The sequence below is a fragment of the Schistocerca americana genome, chromosome X (genome assembly GCF_021461395.2).
Source record: "Schistocerca americana isolate TAMUIC-IGC-003095 chromosome X, iqSchAmer2.1, whole genome shotgun sequence".
Classification (NCBI taxonomy): domain Eukaryota; kingdom Metazoa; phylum Arthropoda; class Insecta; order Orthoptera; family Acrididae; genus Schistocerca; species Schistocerca americana.
In genome coordinates, this window is record NC_060130.1 from 677,612,751 (window position 1) to 677,637,244 (window position 24,494).

The following is a 24,494-nucleotide window of genomic DNA, read 5'->3' on the forward strand; positions in this document are numbered from 1 at the left end:
AGTGGCGGGGCGGGGATTATGTATGCATATAGAATACATGTGACTTACAAAGACCGTAAATTCTCTGCACTGTTCATAATTATAGTGTACATTTATCGTCTTTTATTATGAGTGGCTCGTCGCGCATGCTAAACATCGTGGCCTTGCTACAACCTTGGCTATCTTTCGTAGCTTCTAACGTCGGAGTCGCAAATAAAAAGAATAAAATTAATACTACGAGCACTCTTTTAAGGTAAATCGAACTCTTTTTTATATCCTAACCGCATTTCTTCCTGTCTGAATATTACTCTTTTGTACTTATTCCTGAGCGTTTAACTGGAAACTAGGGAGTCGTTGTATCCAGAAAAAACGTACAGACTTCACATCTTATCCATAATTATCATTTCGATAGTTAATGTTTCTCACAAAAGAACAGTGTTAGAATTTACTATTGAGCCAGGAGCCAATACTAACTCACTTTGAGAACTCATAACTCTGAGTTACAACTGCAAGAGCAAGTCCCCTATAACGTTATTCCTTTGACAGGAATTAACATTGACCGTGACCATAATCGAGTGCTAATGGAAGTTAATCGGACTGTATTTCGTCATCTGAGAGGTTACGTATTGAAAGGAAGCATTGGCTATTCTAGTGGTAGTCGAACCAACGATATTACAGTTGGAAAATAAAATTGTAATAACGCAAATGAATACGGTCGTCAGCATAAATTGGCGAAGTAATTCCAAGTAAATACACTGCTAACCAACTAAACTAATTTGAGTAAACTTTGCTTGACTCATAAAACAGTTCGGTATATCGCACACGAAAAGAACAGCAGTCCTCAGAATGTATTAGCAAAGTAACTAGCCACGAGCAAATCAGATACACTAAGTAATCAAAAGTATCGCGACATCCCCAAAAAATACGTTTTTCATATCAGGTGCATTGTGCTGCCAGGTACTCCATTTCAGCAAACTCAGTAGTCATTATACATCGTGTGAGAGCAGAATGGGGCACTCCGTGGAATTCACGGACTTCGAACGTGGTCACGTGATCGGGTGTTACTTGTGTCATACGTCTGTACGTGAGATTTCTACACTCCTAAACATCCCTAGATCCACTGTTTCCGATGTGACACCGAGCGAGGTGGCGCAGTGGTCAGCACACTGGACTCGCATTCGGGAGGACGACGGTTCAATCCCGCGTCCGGCCATCCTGATTTAGGTTTTCCGTGATTTCCCTAAATCGCTCCAGGCAAATGCCGGGATGGTTCCTCTGAAAGGGCACGCTCGAATTCCTTCCCCGTCCTTCCATGAGCCGACGAGACCGATGACCTTGCAGTTTGGCCTCTTCCCACAAACAACCCAAACCCCGATGTGACACTGAAATGGAAACTTGAAGGAACACGTACAGTACAAAAGCGTACAGGTCGACCTCGTCTGTTGACTGACACAGACCGCTGACAGTTGAAGAGGGTCGTAATGTGTAATAGGCAGACATCTACCCAGACCATTACACAGGAATTCCAAACTGCATCAGGATCCACTGCAAATACTATGACAGTTAGGCGGGAGATGAGAAAACCCGGATTTCATGGTCGAGCGGCTGCTCCTAAGCCACACATAATGCTGGTACGTACTAAACGACGCCTCGCTTGATTTAAGAAGCGTAAACATTGGAGGATTGAAAACACGTGGTTCACTTCATAGTAAAGACCATCTAACCAACTAAGTAAATTATTACTCCACGAGAATTATTAAAACTTTTAAACGGTTATTAGTTCATTGCTGACCACTGATTATCTCTGGCACAAACACGCCTTGTACTACTCCGTTCCAAACGAGCTTTTGCACTCCGGCTCGAGCTCTCTCGTAGCAGAGGGACTTCCCTCCAGCTTTTGTATCTCGTACAGTCCCTAAGCATGAACCAATTAAACATATGATAATTCAGTACATTTACACCATAAAAGACCATAGTTTTAAAAATGACGTTTACAAATATGTTTGTCCTTACATAAAGTCACAGAATATGAAAAATAATTTCCGTGCGTTTCTAGCCAAAGAACTTACGTAACACAAATATATATATATATATATAGATACCTGTAGGAAAAATAGGCTACACAAAACTACCATAAACGATAACAGACATAAGTATTACAAACTTTCCTCCTGAAACTCAATAATTCTAATTTTCCTGGTCGGCCGTCCTAAAGGGACGAATTTTGAAAGTAAGTCTGTTCATTAAACTAGTAACAATGACTGAGTTTATATTTAGATCAATATTACTTTTGCTTTTAGTATAAGAATGGAAGCAAGAAGATCTTAAATGAGTTCACTATCAAACATTATTTTATGAATATTGCGAAGAAAAATGAAGTCCGTTATCGTCATCAGACTTGATTTATTTTAGACTTGAGAATTTTAGCAAATGAATTTAAACAAGTTCTGTTACAATACAATCCATAAATGTTTTGTGTCTCCACGTTGTCAGATTAACGAACCACACAAACATTTGTTGTTTTCAGTTACTTTTGCACATATAAATAATAAATTTCAAATAGGATTTAAGCAAAATTAATGTTAGGTACTTGAAATAAGACTGTAACACATTTTAGAGTTAACTGTCAATATATTACGCGAAAAGTACTTTGCATCAAATTTTATGTTAACACAAGTTAAACCGGGATTTCCTTTACGGGGGTATTAGCGAAATAATTTGTCAGCATCTTGGACAATCAGAAACACCGTAGTTGAGAAAACGACACAAAAATGTTTCCGCTAATTATTCACATATCATATTGATTAAATTAAACATGCCGTAATGTCTGCCTTTAGGAACGATTCTTGAAGTAAAATGGAGTAATTAATGCCAGACTGTAACTTAGCCTTGTCTTGCATCCAGGACTACAATTTACATGACTTGTTACAGCAGAAATACTGATTATGGCCTCCCTCAGTAAAGCACACTAAAGTTAAGACAAAATATTAAAACCTTGAAGCTCCCACCACTACATGGCCTCACTGAACTACTGGAAGCTGGTTGTCTCCTCCACTTCGGTCTGTCTGCTGTACGCATCTTTCTGCAGAAAAGGTGTTCCAGGAACGGAAACGACACTGACCACCTGTCATCCATATAGCAACACTGTCCACTGCGTAAGCCTACTCCTCATTTTCTTTCGTAGAAAAGGCGTTCCAGAAACTGAACGACAAGGGAAAAAGCTTGGTAGTCCTCTGGCCAAATGACGTTCTCATTTCAATGGCTGAATCTTACTCTTTTCATACTAATAAATTATGGTATCCTCAGGAAGTGCTCAGATTTTTAAAAAATTATGATTGTTTTAAATACCCAAGTACAGTATAAAAATGAAATAAAATGTTTAATTACTAATCACAATACACTTTTACGATTTTTTGTAACATCTGCGAGCTAACATCCCAAAGATGTTCGGGCTCACATGCGGTTCCTCTTCGTCGAAATGTTTTGGCTCAAACTCGTGTAGGAGTTGAACCGCATGTGCCGCATTACACGCCCTAAATTAGACACCTTTGACCGTTTGGTTAAATTGTCTGGCTGATGGCAAGTTTGCGAAATTGTATGAAACATACAACGTTAATATAACATATAACAACAGTAATAATAATATCGGGAGCTAAATTAACGACCCATAAATGATTGAGGCCACACAGTTGCGATTAGGTTAGAACAGTGTTTATTCAGAAAGCAAAGTAATATCGAAAGTGGCCGTATTTAGAATTACTATTACACTCGAACGCATATCCATTTGACACAGTGCGATCGTTCACAATCTCATCGCGAATTAAAAGTTCGATACTCCAACTCGTTAACTATGCGAAAAGTTAGACTTCATACCAGGCGCGCGGCTGCTCACCGCTCAGAGACTAAGTCCCGAGATACCACACAAGGCGCAATTTTCTAAGTCGTTTCACTTCGCAGCTACCTAAAGACCGACAGCCCGATTTTGCGTCTCCAGCAGCACTGTCCCTCTGCCTGTCCGCAGGCGCGTTCCCCGAGCGCCTAACAAAATGTTCAAATGTGTGTGAAATCTTACGGGACTTCACTGCTAAGGTCATCAGTCTCTAAGCTTACACACTACTTAACCTAAATTAACCCAAGGACAAACACACACACCCATGCCCGAGGGACGACATGAACCTCCGACAGGGGGAGTCGCGTGAATCATGACAAGACGCCTCAGGACGTGCGGCTACCCCGCGCGGCAAATTACTGTGGCTACGTTCTCTGAATTACTACAGAATTAAATAGTTTTCATAAATGTTTCCCTTTATGGCCTATCTTAGGTCCGCCATATTTAACACTGCTATGTCTCCCTGACCACAGATAGTTTCTACGGGGTTTCCCTATGACGTAGGTTGTCGTCTGTCTCAGTCGCACACTACAGCACTTAGGCCTCATTCAGCACAATAGACGCCTGTGAATTTCCCCATCTCATGGCGAATCTGCGCTCTTTGTGGCACACGGTCTGGACAACAGGGTTCGTCTCACAATTCCTGAATGCCGACTTTCGGCCATATACTTAAATGAGAGCGAAATGCTCATTAACTCACACATCTCTCTACCAATATTTCTCATAAAATAATTGTTATTAAATCATATCAGAAATTAACAGTGCACTACATATATGCCTGTTCCGTTACAATCTGTCCTAATACGGTGTTACGCACGGCCGTCAGGGTCACATATATTCTGAGGCGAAGAACAATATCGATAACTTCTAATATTGAGTTGGTTGTTTAAAGTAATGAGAATGTCAGTTATAATATTGGAAAAAAGAAGAAAAAGTGATGCATTATTCAAATTTTAAGCAGTTTCTTATTGATTTGAGGAGCAGAACTATCTGCCTGATTCACTAATTTTGAATAATGATAGTTCTCATTTAAAAATAATTTCAAGTGTTACAGAGATGCAGATTTATAATCGGATTTTTCCTAACTAAATTATGACATGTTCTACGTTTATTCCGAGATGGAATGTGGCACATAGGGATAAATGGATCCTCTCCAGTGCCCAAAGTGTGGATTACATGTCAGACTAATGAGGGTCAGGCACTACTATGGTGGCCGGAGGTTTTGCCAGTACTTACGTCTGTAACCCAAATAGACACTATGGATCTTAATGGTACACCCTCCTTGCGTACCTTTGGTAGACTATATACAGAAAGAGGTAGCTAAGGCAGTATGAACAAAAAGTGTCACGGCTAAAACAATATATTGATTTGTGGTTTTCACTTAAATATAACAGGCAACGTGTCAGATTTTATGACTTGCACAAGTAGTTTGTAACATTCATTAGAGTAGACATTATTTTTTAATGGAGCTGTGTACGAAGAAGACTTCAACGATGGAGCATATGTGGAACTTGATCAAATAGTAACAAGATAACAGCACGGCAAACAATTACTCTGTCACTCCGAGGTAAGTTTATTGATACTCATGTTAAAATATGCTTCGCTATATTGTAATGTTCAACGACAAAGCAATAGGAAGCAGACTACCATACTCATAAGCTCTCTATTGTAATTCATGAGTGTCAAAGGTAATGATTTAGTATATTGTTGTCCATTATAATTGCAGCATCATAACGAACAGCCCGTCTAGAGTTTGTGTGTGTGTGTGTGTGTGTGTGTGTGTGTGTGTGTGTGTGTAAGTCCTGCATTCTTCAAAAAATGGTTCAAATGGCTCTGAGCACTATGGAACTCAACTGCTGAGGTCATTAGTCCCCTAGAACTTAGAACTAGTTAAACCTAACTAACCTAAGGACATCACAAACATCCATGCCCGAGGCAGGATTCGAACCTGCGACCGTAGCGGTCTTGCGGTTCCAGACTGCAGCGCCTTTAACCGCACGGCCACTTCGGCCGGCCCTGCATTCTTCAATCCGCACTGAACGATATTCGCTATTGTTTGTGTTCGCGATTTGTTTGAGAATAAATATGCGAACACTCGCTCTTTTGGTTTTTTGATGCAATTTACTGCGCCATTAACATATTTTTGAGCCACTGTAGGCTCATCATGAGATGGAGAAGTTACAGACAGGTTATATCGTGGACCAAGTGTAGCTGGACGCTGTGGTTCTGGTGGTGGTGAAAACGACGGGAATTCAGTTATCAGTAACGAAATGTTTATGAAATGGAAAGGTCGTTACGTTTTGGGTTATTACAGCACAGTTTATTGTGATATTCATAGAAAATCCGTTCCGATAATGTACATTATCATTTAATACGCACAAATATACACGGTATTTAACTGCACTTAGGTTTACACATATTTGCGGGAGGAAACACCCTGTTATTACAAAGAATATGAATATCGTAAACACCACGCTTTGCTTGATCATGATCATTGACCTGAGATGCATCGTATTATAGTATAAATATTACAGTTATAGATGATATATTTAAATGAATATATTGTGTAAAAGATAAACATACAGAGTGGAATATTTACTATGTAAGTATAGACTGAAGGAGTTGCGGAGTGGTTCAAATGGCTCTGAGCACTATGGGACTTAACTGCTGAGGTCATCAGTCCCCTAGAACTTAGAACTACTTAAACCTAACTAACCTAAGGACATCACACACATCCATGCCCGAGGCAAGATTCGAAACTGCGACCGTAGCGGTCGCGCTGTTCCAGACTGTGGGGCCTAGAACCGCTCGGCCACTCCGGCCGGCAGTTGCGGAATGCCAAAGTTGTTATATGACTGGGAGAATGCAATTTACGCAGGAGGTTTTAATATGTCTTATTACTGACATCTTTCGGTGTTTTATTGCCAGGACGACTTGGAAATTCTGGAAGTAGTTCTGTATTGGTTCAGTTTGTTGGTTAAAGATTTTGTGAAGTGATTTTAGCTTGTGAATGTAGCTCTTTAAATTCTTCAAAAGATTCATCTACAACCGTTTTTCAGCAATGTGTAGTACTAAAAGATTGTAATTCATATAACGAACAGAGTGTTTATGATAAAAAATATTACGCAAGGCTACGCTTATTTATGTTTTTCAGTCGAAGGGCATCCATATATTCTTTGTAGAGGAGTGTGAAATTTCTTCCTGTTTGTCCCATATAGAAGCAAGAACAGGAGAAGATGAGTTTGTATATGCCACAATTTTGTTGCCATTGTCCAGTGGATTTATTATTGTGAACAACAGTACTGTTTGTGTTTTTCAGTGTGTGTGTTTATAAATACTGTTTATCATATGACACAAATTAATTGTCTTATATAGAAAATTCTGACTGCCCGGAGATATGGTTGCTATTTGTTTCATAGACCGTCAAATACTTTCTGGCTTGGGTGTGGACGGTTAAAGAAGTTATCCTTGATCGATTCGGGAGGAGGCTGAGCGATGGAGGTCAGGTCATAGAGCACCAGTTGACTTTCTGTGGAGTGTCAAGAGGGAAATGTCACTTCTGCTGAACTGCTTACCCTGGCTTCGCTGTAAGAAAACTGTGACTTGACTTTGTACTCAATACAGGATCGCAGTTAGACTCGCCCCTTGAGACAAAAATTATTCATTCAGTTTCTCTTATGTGTCGTAGCGGAGTTATGGCTAACACTGAAAACAGTACATGCAACTGTAAGGAACGCAACGGCATAATGCAAGTGAAAGACAAAGTCAAGCCGGCCGCGGTGGTCTCGCCGTTGAGGCGCTCAGTCCGGACTGCTACGGTCGCAGGTTCGAATCCTGCCTCGGGCATGGATGTGTGTAATGTCCTTAGGTTAGTTAGGTTTAAGTAGTTCTAAGTTCTAGGGGACTGATGACCTCAGCAGTTAAGTACCATAGTGCTCAGAGCCATTTGAACCATTTGACAAAGTCAAGAGTTGTATGTGTACAGTGTAATTAAAATAAAATTTCATATCAGACAGAACTGTCGACAAGTTGTGCGATCTGTAAATGAGAATCAGTACTGAAGGAAGGAAGTAAGTCTACGGTTTAACGTTCCATCATCCGCGAGGTCGTTAGAGGCTTGCTCATATGAGGAAGGATGGAAAGGAAATTGTCCGCGTTCTTTTCAGAGATTATTGTAGCATATGTCTTAAGAGACTTAGGAAAACCGCAAAACTCCTGATTGTTGATGGACAGCGAATCTAGCCGCGAACCTAGTGTTTACTACAACATTCAGCAATCTGATTTTACGGCAGCATCTGTCTCTCTGTCAGGATACATACTACGTACACAGTGAGGTTACAAGTCATGGCCGGCAGCTGTGATCGAGCGGTTCTAGGCGCTTCAGTCCGGAACCGCGCTGCTGCTACGGTCGCAGGTTCGAATCCTGCCTCGGGCATGGATGTGTATGATGTCCTTCGGTTGGTTAGGTTTAAGTAGTTCTAAGTCTAGGGGATTGATGACCTCAGATTTTAAGTCCCATAGCGCTCAGAGCCATTTGAACCATTTGACAAGTCATGGCATAGCGATATGCACGTACACAGACGACGGTAGTATCGCGTACACAAGATATAAAGGGGCAGTGCATTAGCGGAGCTCTCAATTGTAGTCAGGTGACTCAAGTGAAAAGGTTTCCGCCATAGTTACGGCTGCACGACGGGAATCAACAGACGTTGAGGCGGGACGGTTCAAATGGTTCAAATGGCTCTGAGCACTATGGGACTCAACTGCTGAGGTCATTAGTCGCCTAGAACTTAAAACTAATTAAACCTAACTAACCTAAGGACATCACAAACATCCACGCAGGATTCGAACCTGCGACCGTAGCGGTCTTGCGGTTCCAGACTGCAGCGAGAGGCGGGACGGTAGTTGGAGCTAGTCGCATGGTACATTCCATTTATGAAGTCGTTATGGAATTCAGTATTCCGAGATCCATAGCGTCAACAGTGTGCCGAGGCCGGGAATACCGAATTTCAGGCAGTACCTCTTACCATGGACAACGCAGTGGCCGACGGCCTTCACTTAACGACCGAGAACAGGGGCGGTTGATTAGGGTTGTCAGAGCTAACAGACAAGCAACGCTGCCTGAAGTAACCGCAGAAATCAGTGTGGGACGTAACGCTAAAGAGCTATGGCAGCAGACAACCGACGTAAGTGCCTTTGGTAACTGCACATCGCCTGCAGCGCCTCGTCTACGCTCGTGATCATATTGGTTGGACCCTATACGGTGGCAAGCTGATAATGGCTCTGTAATGGTGTGGGCTGTGTTGATGTCGAGTGACCTGGGTCCTCTGGTCCAACTGAGCCGATCATTGACTGGAAAAGGTTATGTTCGGCTACTTGGAGACCATCTGCCGTCATTCACGAACTTTGTGTTTCCAAACAACGATGGTATTTTTGTGGATGACAGAGCGCTGTGACACGGAGCTACAATTGGTCGTAGCTGGTTTGAAATACATTCTGGACCGTTCGAGCGAATGATTTGGCCACCCAGTCGCCCGATATGAATCCCATCGAACATTAATGGGATATAATTGAGAGGCCAGTTCGGGCACAAAATTCTGCACCGGTAGCACTTCCGCAATTATGGGCGGCTATAGAGGCAGCATGTCTCAGTATTTCTGCTGGGAACTTTCAACCACTTGTTGAGTAAATGCCATGTCGAGCTGCTGCACTACGCTGGGCAAAATAAGCTCCGACACGATATTAAGAGGTATCCCATGACTTTTGTCACCTCAGTGTAGTTACATTTACTCCGTAACCTAACAGTGAAATTTATGGTTCATTCATCTTTATTTCTCACTCATTCTGTTTTCATACGTACGTATGTTTTAATTTAATTTGAAACGCCTACAACAGTTGTACGAGTTTTATATTTTAAGTTCCAGTTTACATTAGCAAAGTATTTTCATATTTTTTTGAAAGACGTTGTAACGAAATGCAACCTGTATTTGGTGGTCTAGATCGAAGGCTATAAACGGCTGGAGTGGCCGGGCGGTTCTAGGCGCTACAGTCTGGAACCGCGCGGCCGCTACGGTCGCAGGTTCGAATCCTGCCTCGGGCATGGATGTGTGTTGATGTCCTTAGGTTAGTTAGGTTTAAGTAGTTCTAAGTTTTAGGGGACTGATGACCTCAGCAGTTAAGTCCCATAGTGCTCGGAGCCATTTGAACCAATTTTTTAAGGCTATAAACACAAATAACGACAAAACAAGACGAATGATGAAAATAATACTCTAACTCGTGATACGTTTGTTGCACGAGTCGATAGGCTCGGAGAAATTCTTGCTGCTATTCTAGAGGAGTAGCTGTCAGTGGGCTTCAGCCTCTCCGTTCTCACGCAGTAATATCAACACAATTCGTCATATCTCAATCAAAAGTGCGTATGCGCGCGCGCGCGCGCGCGCGCACTCGCGCGCGCGCGCGTGTGTGTGTGTGTGTGTGTGTGTGTGTGTTCGTGAATTTCTGGCGCACAACAGAGAAGTTATTAGCTCCTTTGCTAAAATAGCCAGCGATAAAAGTGCTTAAAAAATTAAATCTTTTGTTGCTGTTGGTATAGTCTTCACTCAACAGACTGGTTTGATGCAGCTCTCCACGGTAATCTATTTTGTGCAAGCCTTTTCCTCTTCGCATAGCTACTGTTATCTATATCCTCTTGTGTCTGTGTACTGTTGTCAAACCTTGGTCTACCTCAACTGCAAAGTTCACAAAACATAAACTCACTTAATATCGCAATCACTCCTTCCAACATACTAACACATTCACCTAGCCAGTCATACCCAATCACGAAAATGTGTCAAAATAAAAGGATGCGGGTAATGGCTGGCTGGTTCAAATGGCTCTGAGCACTAGGCGACTTAACTTCTGACGTCATCAGTCACCTAGAACTTAGAACTAATTAAACCTAACTAACCTAAGGACATCACACACATCCATGCCCGAGGCAGGATTCGAACCTGCGACCGGAGCGGTCGCTCGGCTCCAGACTGTAGCGCCTAGAACCGCACGGCCACTCCGGCCGGCTGATGCGAGTGATATTGTGTTGTGAACAGAGAATCAATAACATCAGAACGGTTCGGTCGGGAGAGTTCTGCGAGTTCGTTAGAGGACTTGTCATTAGGTGTCACCTGAGTATCAAATCCATCAGGGACAAATCACCCCTTCTAAAGTGGCACAGGTCGACTGCTGTAGATTTCATTATGACGTGGAAACGGGAAGGAACAGCCACAGACAAACCAAGACTAAGAGGCCCTCATTCATTGACAGACATGAACCGTCGCGGGTTTTGGAGGGTGGTTGTGCAAAGTCGCATTAAATAAGCGGAAGGGATCACTCGTGATTTCGAAAGTGCTACCAGCAGTCCAGCTAGCGCAATGACTGTGCATAGGGAGTTACAAAAAGTGAGGTGCAATGGTGAAGCCGCTTCTCATGAGCCACACATTTCTGTAATGTTTGAGGTGGTGTAAAGAGCGACGTTACTGGAAGGTGGAGGAACGAAAACGAATGCTCTCGAGCGATGAATGACAGTGTGCCCTACGCCAATCCGATGCTACGGTTTAAGTTTGGCGAATCCTGGAGATTAATACGTGCCATAATGCGTAGTGCCGATGATGATGTACAGAGAAGGAGGTGTTATGGTTCCTAGGTGTTTTTCGTGGCTATGGCGTGGTCCTCTCATTGCGCGTGACAAAATTGTAAATGCGGGAAGATATGAATACATTTTATGGCATTGTGTACTGCGTACACCAGAGTAACAGCTGCTAGGCGATTACTGTATCAGCTTGACAGTGCACCATGTCATAAATTAGATCCGTGAGGCAACTGTTTGTGGAGAATAACATTTCTGAAGTCGACTGGCCTGCCTTGAGTCCCGACGTGAACCAATGCCAAACCTTTGGGAAGAGTGAATACGTCGACTTTACTCCAGACCCCAGCGTTCAACATTACTACCTCCTCTCGTTTCGGCCCTTGACGAAGAATGTGGTGTCATTCTCCAACCGACATTCATACACCTCATTGGAAGGGTCACCAGCAGAGTTAAAGCCGTCATAAAGGCGAAGTGTTGACACACCCCATAGTGACGTCCACTAACAGGTGTCTGAATACTTTTGACCTGATAGTGTCATTAGGCGACCCGCCAGGGTAGCAGAGACCGCTAACGCGCTACTTCCTGGACTCGTGTAGGCGCGCCAGCCATGGGTGGAATCCGCCCGGCGGACTAACGACGAGGGCCGGCGTGCCGGCCAGCCTGCATGTGGCTTTTAGGCGCTTTTCCACATCCCGCTAGGTGAATACCGGGCTCGTCCCCACGTTCCACCTCAGTTACACGACTCACAGTCATTTGGAACACGTTCGCACTCTTCCATGGCTTACACTAGACGCAGACAGTTAAGGTACACACATTCTGTCCTGCAGGGGGTACAGGGTGGCGACAGTAAGGGCATCTGGCCACCCCTTAAAAATTAATACGCCAAATCCGGTTAATGATTACAGGAGACCCTGCCAGTCGGAATAAATGCTTAGAAAGAGTGAGTGTCGTTAGGCAGCACATTCGCTCACAGGAATTTCAGGACATTCTTCCTTGACTTCTGCATCCCCTGATTCGTTTCCCTGAATTCCTAGGTGACCTGGTACCCTTGAGAAATGACACCTCCTTCCCATTCCTTTGCAGGAGGAGAAGGTAGTCCTGGATGTTCTGCATACGACTGTGTGCTGTGTGCGTGCATTTAATGGACACCTTTACGGATTCTGAGCAGACGAAGAATTTCTCAGTATGAATACGTGCCACCAGGATTGCATGTAATTCCTTGGGCAATACGAAAAACTGATTTGATAAATGAATCTTGGAGACAAGCTTAGGGAAAACTTTTGGGCAGTAAGAGTATCTTTCTGCTTAGACTCGCCCGTAAATACAGCTGTACAGTTGTGAGAGAAAAGAGGAGAAAGATCAGGGTTTAGCGTTCTGTCGTAACAGGCATATCTGCCATATTTTATTGTATGTATGCGTACTACAGCTCATCTTCCACATTTCTGTAAAGAGATCAAAAGAGTGTGTATGTACTTTTTTCATTCTGCATCTTTTCCTTCTGCATCTTTTCCTTCTGCATTTCTACTTTTTCTGTTAACGTTGCTTATCTTGTTTTGTAAGGACTTTCTGTGTACAGATGCAATGTAATGTCATGCCAAATCAATAGTGTTGTTAATTGTGTAGTATTATTTCCACGTTTGTGTGCAACTTCGTTCTAGTTTTATGAGCTTCAGCCCGTTAGTAAAGTTAAGATCTATGAATAATGTAACGAAGACAGACAGCTGGGGTGTGATGGTGAGTTATGTTGCATTGCAACTACGAGTCAAGTTGAATGCTTCGAGTGAAACCGACTGTCGTCATTTGGGGTAGTGAGCCATCTATGGTCTGCTTTAATATGCTCAAAACTATATCGAAATCTTTGAAAGGACAGAGCTTCTAAACAGCTTAATTTTGGAGTGCGAAAAATGAAGAGGCGGACTGCACGTCAGAGTTGCTGTTCACCCGGCTGCCTACTGTTGCTTCTGGAAATCCATGTTCTTAATATTAAATTAACTCTATTGGCCCTATCCCGCTCTGATTTTGGACCAGTGAAAGTATGTTTATGCTGTGTGCTGACGCCAACGATCAACGAGAGAACGGAACGTCGCCACCAGAGGTCTTGCAGCAGTCGTCTCAGGTAGCAACTGCAGAACCGGTGCAAACACACTGTCGACTGTCAACCGATATTTCATGGCTGCTGGACATTAATAGAAACAAATATTATTAAAGTGTGTTAAATGGGTTTAATTCAGGTTTCGATTTACCTTTCAACAGTTCTCCCCCAGTAAAACCGCAAATTAAAAATACATATGTTTTGTTAACGGTGTATTTCAGTGTCAGAACTTCACGAAGTTGTCACACAACAAACTGTGTTGACATAGGGTGTATGCTGAGGATACTAATTCTGTATTTCATTGTTAATCCGTTGTAATACCAAAGCCATGACTTAACAAACGATAGTTCGAAGAGACTCAGATAAAGATTGAACAATTTTACTCTATACAAGCTGTCTACCATAAAATATCAGAGATTTATTGGTCCAGGATATAAACAGTCTGCTTAGGGTTGGATTAAATTGTGGTGAACGTTTTTCCACATGCCTTTTTCTGGTAACGTGCAATAAGAAGCTTTCATATACTGAACAAGCAAACTGAGAAGGAGAGGGGATGTATCAGCTGATAGTTTACTTGTAGGACACTTTGGAATTCATGACAGGACACGTAGCCAAACGATAGTCCCTTCAGCGTTTCCTAAAACGGTCTGAACGAAACAATAGTGGCAAATCGAAATCATTCAAAGCAAAGAAGAAGAAGTAGAAGAAGAATTTAGGACCGTGTTTTGTGGCAACCGTGACAAGAGTGCTGTGATTTTCATACATGAAAGCAGCCAACAGAACGGTTTGACAAATTTCGGATGAGAAATATTGACCTGAATAAACTTACGACGATTATTTATGCTTACTCGTGCTCAATCTACATTACGGGGCATTAAGATTGCATCTGTTGAAAAAAAAAAAAAAAAACAATGTAAGAGCCGGCCGGGGTGGCCGAGCGGTTCTAGGCGCTACAGTTTGGAACCGTGCGACCGCTACGGTTGCAGGTTCGAATCCTGCATCGGGCATGGGTGTGTGTGATGCCCTTAGATTAGTTAGGTTTAAGTAGTTCTAAGTCCTAGGGGACTGATGACCTCGGAAGTTAAGTCCCATAGCGCTCAGAGCCATTTGAACCATTTGAACCAATGTTAAGATATTGTTATAGCTAGTGCTATACAGGAGGATAAGGCAGTAGAAACAACAGGATTGGAGGTTCGACTACCAGTTACCAACACTGCCGTAGAAGCAGGCACATCGGAAGAAGCAAGCCCGCTGGGAGGTACACGTGCTAATCTTATGCTCGGACAGCTTTCTAACTCAATGGATAATCTCCTAGGACAAAAACTAGGCAAAATCGAAACAGATATGAAATAACTAGAGAAACTAGACACAACAGAAACGAAAACATATGTTCAGACCAGGTTGCAAAATGAAATAAAAGTAGGTCATACCAAGCTAAATGGAGCTACTGCCGGTATAAAATCAAAATTAACAGAACAATTCAAAGCGATGTGATCAACGTTGATGAAAAGATCAAGGGTATAACGGAACATGCGGGGAAGAGAGTCGGAGAAGGGATTGCGAATGTGGTTGGACAGGTAGAGACCGAGGTTACCGAACGAATGTAAACTAAGGTTGGTAAACAATTGAAACCACGGAGGACACGGTCCATGAGGTTGCTGTGAGATATGAAGACACCAAATACAGAGTAGCCGCGGTACAGGTACAGACTAATGCAAAGGTACAGAAAATAACGGAGAAAATCACCAGTTTGCGAGAACACGTAAGTTCGATATCGACTATACCTATTCATGTAACTTCTTTGACTTTGTACGCTTTATGTGATATCTGAGTCGATATATTCTTTGATTCAACCTCTATGTAAATGTTTGCTCATTTCTTCTTTGAAGTTATCTCACAAGAATTAATGGATGCATCTACTTTTGAAAACCGTATTCTTTTAAAATGCTAGTATGTTAAAATAGTCTTTGTAGAACTGGTTTATGGATAAGTGAGGTGGGTTTGTGCTTATTTAAAACGTGGAGGGAAGTCCCACCCCTACGAGACATGAGAGGCTGCTATAAAAACGTCGGGTTTGGCGACATAACCGCTAGGAGTCTTTGTGGCACAGTGATTTTATTGATGGTTAGAATTCAGACCGCTTACATCTCGTATGTTGAATGAGGAAAAGAAAGCAGTAAGCTTGAGAAACAATGCCTCGAGTGCGGAAGATTAAGGGCTAATTATGCACGGCATTTCTTTGAATCGAAAATATCCGACGCCAAAAGCAATTACAGGAATAAAGAGGCATGATTACTTCTGGTGACTTAATTTTAAGCATAGAAGATCGCCACAGCCACCACCTTCAGGTCAAGTAAAAGTTTAGTATTGTATTTGTTTACGTGGACCAGTTATTTGCTTCAGATGAAGATAATAAGCACTTTGCCCCCAACTTTGTGTCGGGAACCTAGAATCACTTGTTTGTCACTTTACCTAAACAGGATCCTTTTTTAGTAATGCAATAAATCAGAGTGCCTGGTTTTATTGAACTGTAGATTACACAATTTGCATAGGTGACTACTTAGTTTTTCAAAAGTGTGAATATAAAGAAATGATTTTCTTACTTTGCTTAAGCTTCATTCTTGCCACAATCGGAGTTCAGTAGTAAGAGTAACTGAATAAAATATTGATCATAAAAAGTGATTACTGGCCAATACCGTTTAAGAGCCTATATGATGAATACCTGCTTCACATGTGCGTAAAAAATGGTTGTTTTCATGTGCTTGTGTATATGTGTATGCATATTGTATATTGCTACAGGTGTTTAGTTCTGATCTCAGTCGATAGACAGAACAGTTTACGGGTCCCTATAATGCTGTCATTATTACAGTGAATGTGATTACGAAGCGTAGCAGTCATTTTAAAAGCTTTTGTGTTCTTGGAAGATTAACTGGTTACAACCTGTTCAGACCATAATCGATTCAGGACCCACTTATTTCACTTACGCTTTACTTCATGCAAAGAAGTATATGCTCGTGAAGAAAACGTACAGTATTCCTTTCAGTTAGCTTAACTATTTAAAGATCATTTCTATGTCGTTGTTTTTGAATTATAAAGTGGTTCAATCTTCTCATGGTCAATTTGCGTTCCTCCTTTATCTAGTGACACCGTGTAATGAATATTAGCTTTCTTGCTTCGAATACAGACGGTATGTATTAGTGAGTGACAGTTTGTTACCAAAGCGTTTTTATCTATGCTGTTCATGACAAATTGCTTCTCCATCATTTGCTAGATTGTGCTACTGTTTCGTGTCCTATCTGCAAAACAGATTTTAGTTAAGGTAAAGTCATATATAGTGGTTAATTTTCATAATGAACACTATAATCAATTGGTGCACTTTGCCTAATTGGGTTCGCGAACGCTTTGATTTTTACGTACTTACAGTTTACTTTACAGCTATCATAGACTCTATTAGATTCTCGCTAGCCCAGCTACTCCGTCGTATGAAAAGTAATCTTTCGAGTAACGAAAAATAGTCCCATACCTTAACCATTAGCACATGTCCACGGTCAACTAAAATTCCTTCCATAGGGGTAACATTATCGGCGAATTGTTCTCATAGTAGTGGCCAGTAGTGTTATAAGTGCTAACGAGCGAAGAAAGAGAATGGGGAACTCGGAATCTTTGAATTAAAGAGAGGAGGATTAATAGATGTATTGAGTAAGAATATACCTAATCAATGGAATGATGATAAGGAAATAGGTTGGTATGTAGCCTAATGAAGAATGGTGATTAGTGCTTGGCTTATTGCGCCTGGAATCAACGTCAAAGCTTGGAAAAAAATTCTTCAGAAGTTTATAGAAAGATTTTGGTCATCAGGAATTCAGAACAATGTAGTGATTGAACTTGTATGGGGACCAGAATGGAGAGCAGGAATTGTATACTCGTACTGTGAAAAGAGACTCCGGAAAGTACGCTGTGCAGTTGTAACCTCCCTCTCACTAATCGGCCTACCCTGCTTGCGATATATAATATGACCGTGGATCGGGGCACGCTAGATCTCCGTGTTTGTGTACGCAGTTGCATTCCAGAACGTCCACCTGCCTCAAATTGTTGTTACTCACTCCCGAGTAATCTCAAGGAGTTCTCTTTCTAATTCCATCACAGTGGATAACTCAACACTGTCCCTTAATACACACGTGTACACAGACTTGAAACTTACACTTCGTCTAAGTTCAAATGGTTCTGAGCACTATGGGACTCAACTTCTGAGGTCATCAGTCCACGAGAACTTGGAACTACTTAAGCCTAACTAAGCTAAGGACATCACACACGTCCATGCCCGAGGCAGGATTCGAACCTGCAACTGTAGCGGTCGCGCGGTTACAGACTGTAGCGCCTAGAACCGCTTGGCCACTCCGGTCGGCAATAAAATTTTTACATAATACATACATATACAAAGTTCACAAACTCACTAATACTAGAATAGGACGTAATGTCTTGGTTTATCTTTTCTCATTTCGGACTAATTAGTCCTTGACTGGTACAATTTTAAATCGACAATATTACGCACACCTAACAGCTTGCCTGATTTAGGAAAAGCTAAACAGTAAGCGTTTGTATGAGGTACATTGATAATCTCAAATGTTCCATTGTAAATGAATTTAAATTTTGAAATCTCATGGTCGATCTCGCGTGACTTTTCGTGTGCTTTAACAAGCACAAGATCGCCAATAGCAAATTTGGCAAACTGCGCTTTAGCGTCATGACGCCGTATTCGCGCCTCAGCTTTCTTTTTCATCATTTCTCGTAGGTGTTCTTTCTTTACTTCGAGGTTAATATCAACTCTCGGAGGGAAATCAATCATTTCTTCCACTAAACTTTTAGACTTATGCTCGAATAGTATTTCTTCCGGAGTGTAGCCCGTGGGCCGCGCGGGATTAGCACGATCTGTGTATTTCCGCGCTACTGAGCGTAGAAATTTTTTGAATTACTCTAAAAGTGTTTGCCTCGCAGGATTAGCTGAGAGGTCTAAGGCGCTGCAGTCATGGACTGTGCAGCTGGTCCCGGCGGAGGTTCGAGTTCTCCCTCAGGCATGGGTGTGTGTGTTTGTCCTTAGGACAATTTAGGTTACGTAGTGTGTAAGCTTATTGACTGATGACCTTAGCAGCTAAGTCCCATAGCATTTCACACGCATTTGAACATTTTTTTGTAGCCCGTGGCTTCATGCGTCAGGGTGTTCATTATTTTCTCGAAATCACCGACGTAATTGCCCCACGATGTGTGATTGTGGTGACAATACGTTCGGCAAAGCCGACCTAATTCACGCATGTACCGTTCCGCGGGATTCCCGCTTGGGCAACAGGGGGAAATGTGTATTACTTCAATGCCATTACTTTTCATTCTTTCATTCCATAATTTGCACGCCGTTATCGGACAAAACCGCTTTTGGTTTGCCGACTTGCACAAAGTAAACATTAACAAATCTGTTATAAACCGCTCTAGCTGTTGCCTTTCTTATCGAATACAACTCGATGAACTCCGAAAATGTTTGTAGCACCACTAATATGTACGCGAAATTCCCTGAAGTCTTGGGCAGTGGACCATAGAGGTCCGTACAAACCAAATCCAGCACATCGTTAGGTCTTATGCTCGGCATAGGGCCACGGTTCGTGCAGTTCGTTACTTTCACCCTCTGGCACTTATCACATGTCTTTATTCTTTCAGTAACCCTTTTTTTGTATATTATTAAAATTTGCAACTTCCGCTAGCTTCTCAGCACACTTCTTTGATCCGCAATGGTCATAAGCTAAATGATAGTAGTCAATTATCTCTGTGACGTACTTGGCTGGCCAACACACCCGCCTGTTATTGCTATCTTCAACTTTAGGTATGTACAAGATATGGTTATATATTTTGTAATACTCTCTCAGTTTCTCCCCTTCTCTACTCTTTTCCTCATACTTGTTCTTAGCAATTATTAGACAGTCGTCCTCGTATTGATGACGACGCATGTTTTTGCTGATGCTCTCTACTCTTTTACGACCTTCTGCATATTGAAAGCAGTACAATTTCAGTACGCCTTCAGACTCGTCCTCCACAAGCCGATGATCGGTTTCAGGCCAACGTGACAGCGCGTCCGCTATACAGTTGTCTGATCCTCTCACGTAACAAATATCATAATAAAACTGCTGCAAGAAAAGAGACCACTGTGTCAATCTTTCATGCAGTAAACGACAATCCTTCAGATAAGTGAGCCCCTTGTGATCCGTGTGAATTATCACCTTTCGGTCCCACAAATAACCTTTAAATTTTCTGAAGCCCCATACGATAGCGAGACATTCTTTCTCAGAAATCGTATTGTTTCGCTCACATTTCGCCGACTTTCGGTTGCGAACGCGACTGTTCTGTGTTCTTTATTTTCTCCTTCTCCTACCTCTTGAAACAATTCTACTCCTAAGCCATAATTAGATAAGCCCGTTACCATATGAAATGGCAACGCAAGATCAGGATGGTACAATATGTTATTCTGCAATAATTCATTTTTCAGTCTTTCAAATGCGGCCTGACACTCGTCGGTCCAGAAAAACGGCGTATTTTTTCGCAACAAGTTGTTCAGGTTTGGATCGTTGAAGGCATGCCTCTGCACGAACTTGCGATAGAATCCAGAGAGCCGTAGGAAACTCTTTAACTGTTTCCTAGTCTTCGGCGGAGGACAGTTCTTTATTGCCTCCACTTTCTGTGGACCTTTAGTGATACTCTCTGTTATCACAATGTGACCAAGATAATTCAGTTATTTCTTCACAAACTCACACTTCTTCAGTTTCAGAGTCATTCTACCTTTGCGTAACGCATTGAAAACTTCATCTAACAATTCGCAATGTTCTCGCCACGACGAATTCGCCAGCAGCAAATCGACCACGTACACAGTCAGTTTTGAGATCAGAGCAGCACCTAACACCTTATTCAGGGCCCTGATAAAGACAGAAACATATATATTCAGGCCGAATGTCACTACCTTGCACTGGTAACATCGGCCTGCATATAAAAACGCCATATATTTCCTACACTCTTCTTCTAAGGCTATTTGCCATTACCCAGCTGTGAGGTCAAGGCTAGTCATAAACATCTCTTGTTGGACGGCCTCCTTGTTGGATAGCGGTACCGCATATGGTCTTACAAAGAATGGTTCGTGGGGTATTACATTTAATTTGCACTGATACCCTGTAACAAGCCCCGGTTTATTTGAAAACACGTTCTTGTTTCTCATTGTTACGTCATACAGGTCTCGTTTTTGTTCAGGAGGGGCGTTTGGCAATCTCTCTAATTCGTCTTCCAAACAATTCTCGATGTTCATATTGCGGATACCGTAGTATTCCATTTTTCTGCCTAAATCAATCTCATTAGGACAAGTAACAAGATGAATAGGTTTGTATTCACTACTCACATCGTCACTCGTTTCATCAAAACTCACATTTACTTCTGTCTTGTCTTTGGAAATGCACTTCATGGTCTTATTATTGCAGGTAATAATTGCACGATATTTTAACAACCAATCTAAACCCACAATAATATCGGTGTACAGATCTGGCACAACGACAAATTCCTGTTCGAATAGTTCTCCTTGAATCTAAAAAAAAAAAATACAAATTTTTGTTTGTTATCGGTTTACTATTCCTTCCGATAGCACTGATTATTTTGACTCCCATTACTGGCATTACTACTACTTCTGCTTTATCTTTCAGTAATTCAAAAGTTTTTCCTGACATAGCACTTAGCTCTGCCCCTGTATCAATTAAAAGTTGCATTTGTAGGCCGTGCATATTAAAGGGCACTACAATCTGTCTACACTTGTCACTATCAGTGGTTTGGTCTTCCCACAGCAAATCCTCATCTATTTGCAGGTCGTCCCAGAAGAATCCGTCCGGTTCGGATGCCGACAGCGGTTTATCCGGCGGTTTTATATTTCTTTGTGTTTGAACGTTTTTTATCTCTATTTGTCTGTCCTGCGGTTGTTGAACTTGTTTTGATCTCAACACTGTGATCTTACTATCAATTTCATCGATTAATGAACTTTGTTTAACCAAAAGTTTGCTAATTGTCACGTCAGGTAGGTATTCTTCGGAAAGATGGCTGTCATCTTCCGAGATTTTGGGAGAATAGTGCTCTGTTTTTTCTTCTACCTCATCTCCCGAGCTCACACAACCCTCATCACTCTCGTCTGACTGTATAACGTCAGGTTTGACCTCGTAGATATTGAAATCTACGTGGATTTCAGTTAGTCGTACCTGGTCATTATCGCCAAATTCATCTCGCCCCTCCTCGTAACATGCGCCTCTGTTTTCATTAGGACTGGCGTCGCTGGGGTTAGCTACTTCAAAAAGTTCATTTGGACAAGCCTGCCGTTCAGGTACAGAGCTTTTCGTTTCAAAAACTCTAATTTCTTGCGGGCTGAGAAGCGTCAATTTCTGTCCGGTCTCCCCATTAGCACACTTCCCATACAATCCTCTTATAACTTTTCAGTTCGTCGTACATCCGACCGAACTGACCTAACCACACCTCCTCACGTTCCGCATTTCCCTGCTCAATAACGGACACTTATTCGAGATCGGCTGTATTACGTCAGCTGGCGACTCATACTCTACTAAAACTTGCGTATCCGTTGTTGCATTAACAGCGTCCGCTTCCTTCTCCCCTACCGGTACGCTAATATCATTATTACTTTTACGAGCAGTGACGCAGTGACAGATGCGTCGACTGCCGCTTCCAGCTTGGTTATCATTACTCTAGGTGCGTCGCTCTCTTTACTCTCTCGCACATTCTCCCATCGCTGAGTTATCCTTTCGGATTTATCATAGCTGTATTGCTAGGTTTTCGTTTGGGCCGCCATGGTCTCCCCACGCCCGCTGGTCCCCTAACGGACGCGGCTAGATGTTTACCTGACTAATTCCGACAGACCTGTTGCTACCAGATTGCCGTGATGTATCATTCCGCTCCTGTCTACTATCATTCCTCAAAGGACCACGTACCATATTTACTTGATACTGGCCCCTATCATTTCTACAGTTGTGGTTATTGTTACTATGACCATTATTGTTACAGTGCTTTGCATTGCTATTACCATGGTGGTTGCTACCATTATTGCCATGGTTATTGTTATTGTTTTGGTTGTGACTATGGTGGTAATTGTTACCATTACCACGGCTTTTAACATTTTCGCGGTTATTCCGCCAATTGTCTTCGTCTTCTGCTTTCTCTAAAAACGCAGCAATCGTTCTCGAACTACTGCCGATGTATCTCTTGGAGTCATCTGGAAGCTTCTGTCACAGCCCACAGATAATCTCTGATTCAATTTTCCGATCGCGAAAATATTCCAATATGCGGATCCAGTTTTCACAAAATTCTTTCATGGAGCCGCGCGTGTTGACATCGTAGGGCCTCGACGCTACGAAATCGCGCCATACACACTCTTGTTTCTGTTCTGACCAATACTCTTTCAAGAATGCATTTTTGAACTCTTGAAAAGTCATGTTTGTTATATCGAGGTTTAACCTCATCGCTTAGCCTCGCCAGCTAACACGTCGATTACTGCATTTATTTTTCTCTTATCTATCCGTGATTCTGGCAATACCTTTTCACAATCTTTAATGAAGTCGGTAGCTTTTTGAGGGGATCGAAACGCTCCTCCTTCGCTAATATTTCAGCACTGTGTGCGTGGTATGACACATAGTGCTGAATTTCTCCTAATCGTTTCTCTAACTCATTTATCCTGGCAAGAGGTAACTGATAATGTTTCCACCTAGTGCTTCTTTGTATTACACACAACCAATTGTCTGTTTACTTTAGCACCTAAATCGGATACTGAAGTCTGTAAACTCGTGATTTTCCCTACATTCTCTTCTCGAGCTACTTTCACTTTTTTTAGCTACCTTGCTCCATATTGTGCGACCAACAGTCTCTACCAGTTTCTGTTCGATCCTCCCTACTTCAGTTTCGAAACGACTATTTATGTCTCCTACCTTTGTTTGGGCTTCCTCCATGTCACGCTTGAGATTACCGATTTCGGTACTCAAGGCTACTACTTCTGCTCCAATTTTATCTACCTTTGTGTTAGCAATTCCAATATTACCGTTAACAGTTTTAATTGCTTTATTCTGGTCATCTAATTTTGCTGATTGGGCATCCATTTTATTGATTAACAAACTGAACAAATTTTTATATTTCCGAAAAACACAGGTTGCAACACCGGCTCTGTCTAAATTAATTTCTCGTACCGTCATCAATAGGTTCTGTTTTACTTTTTATTCCGTAGTCCGTAGCATTTGTAAGTGCCTGGAATTCCATTTCTGCCATTGTTCGATTTTCAACAGCAGCGTCTGTCATGCTAGCCACCGAACTATGAACAATGGGTCCCGCTGACTGTGTCGTGCATTTTTCGACCGATTGTTCCGCATTTGGTACAATCAAATTACTCGTTTCGCCTAAATTTTTCATGTTGCCCAGTTTGCTGATTACTATGACATTTAAATGTGCGGCTTATTTCTGCCACTTACCTTTATTTTTCGTGAGCGACTTTGTTTTTAGCAACAAGTTATTATTCGCTACAAAACTGCGCAATGCAAACTCGTGCCCAGAACAATACCAAACATATTGTCCTGCCAACTGCGTCGCCACGTGTAACCTCCCTCTTACTAATCGGCCTATACTGCTTGCGATATATAATGTGACCGTGGATCGCGTGTATGCCTGATGGATGTTTTTTAATTTCCCGAAGAAGTGATACCGTTAAGTAGGAGGAAAGTGTACAACCGACCCTTCCGATGGAAAGTCTATTAAAAATAAAAGTAATGAAACCGAACAGGGCTATAATTTGGAACAATGAAAGTTATTTTGTGTATTCACTCACGAACAACACTGGACAGAAAGGGGTACCA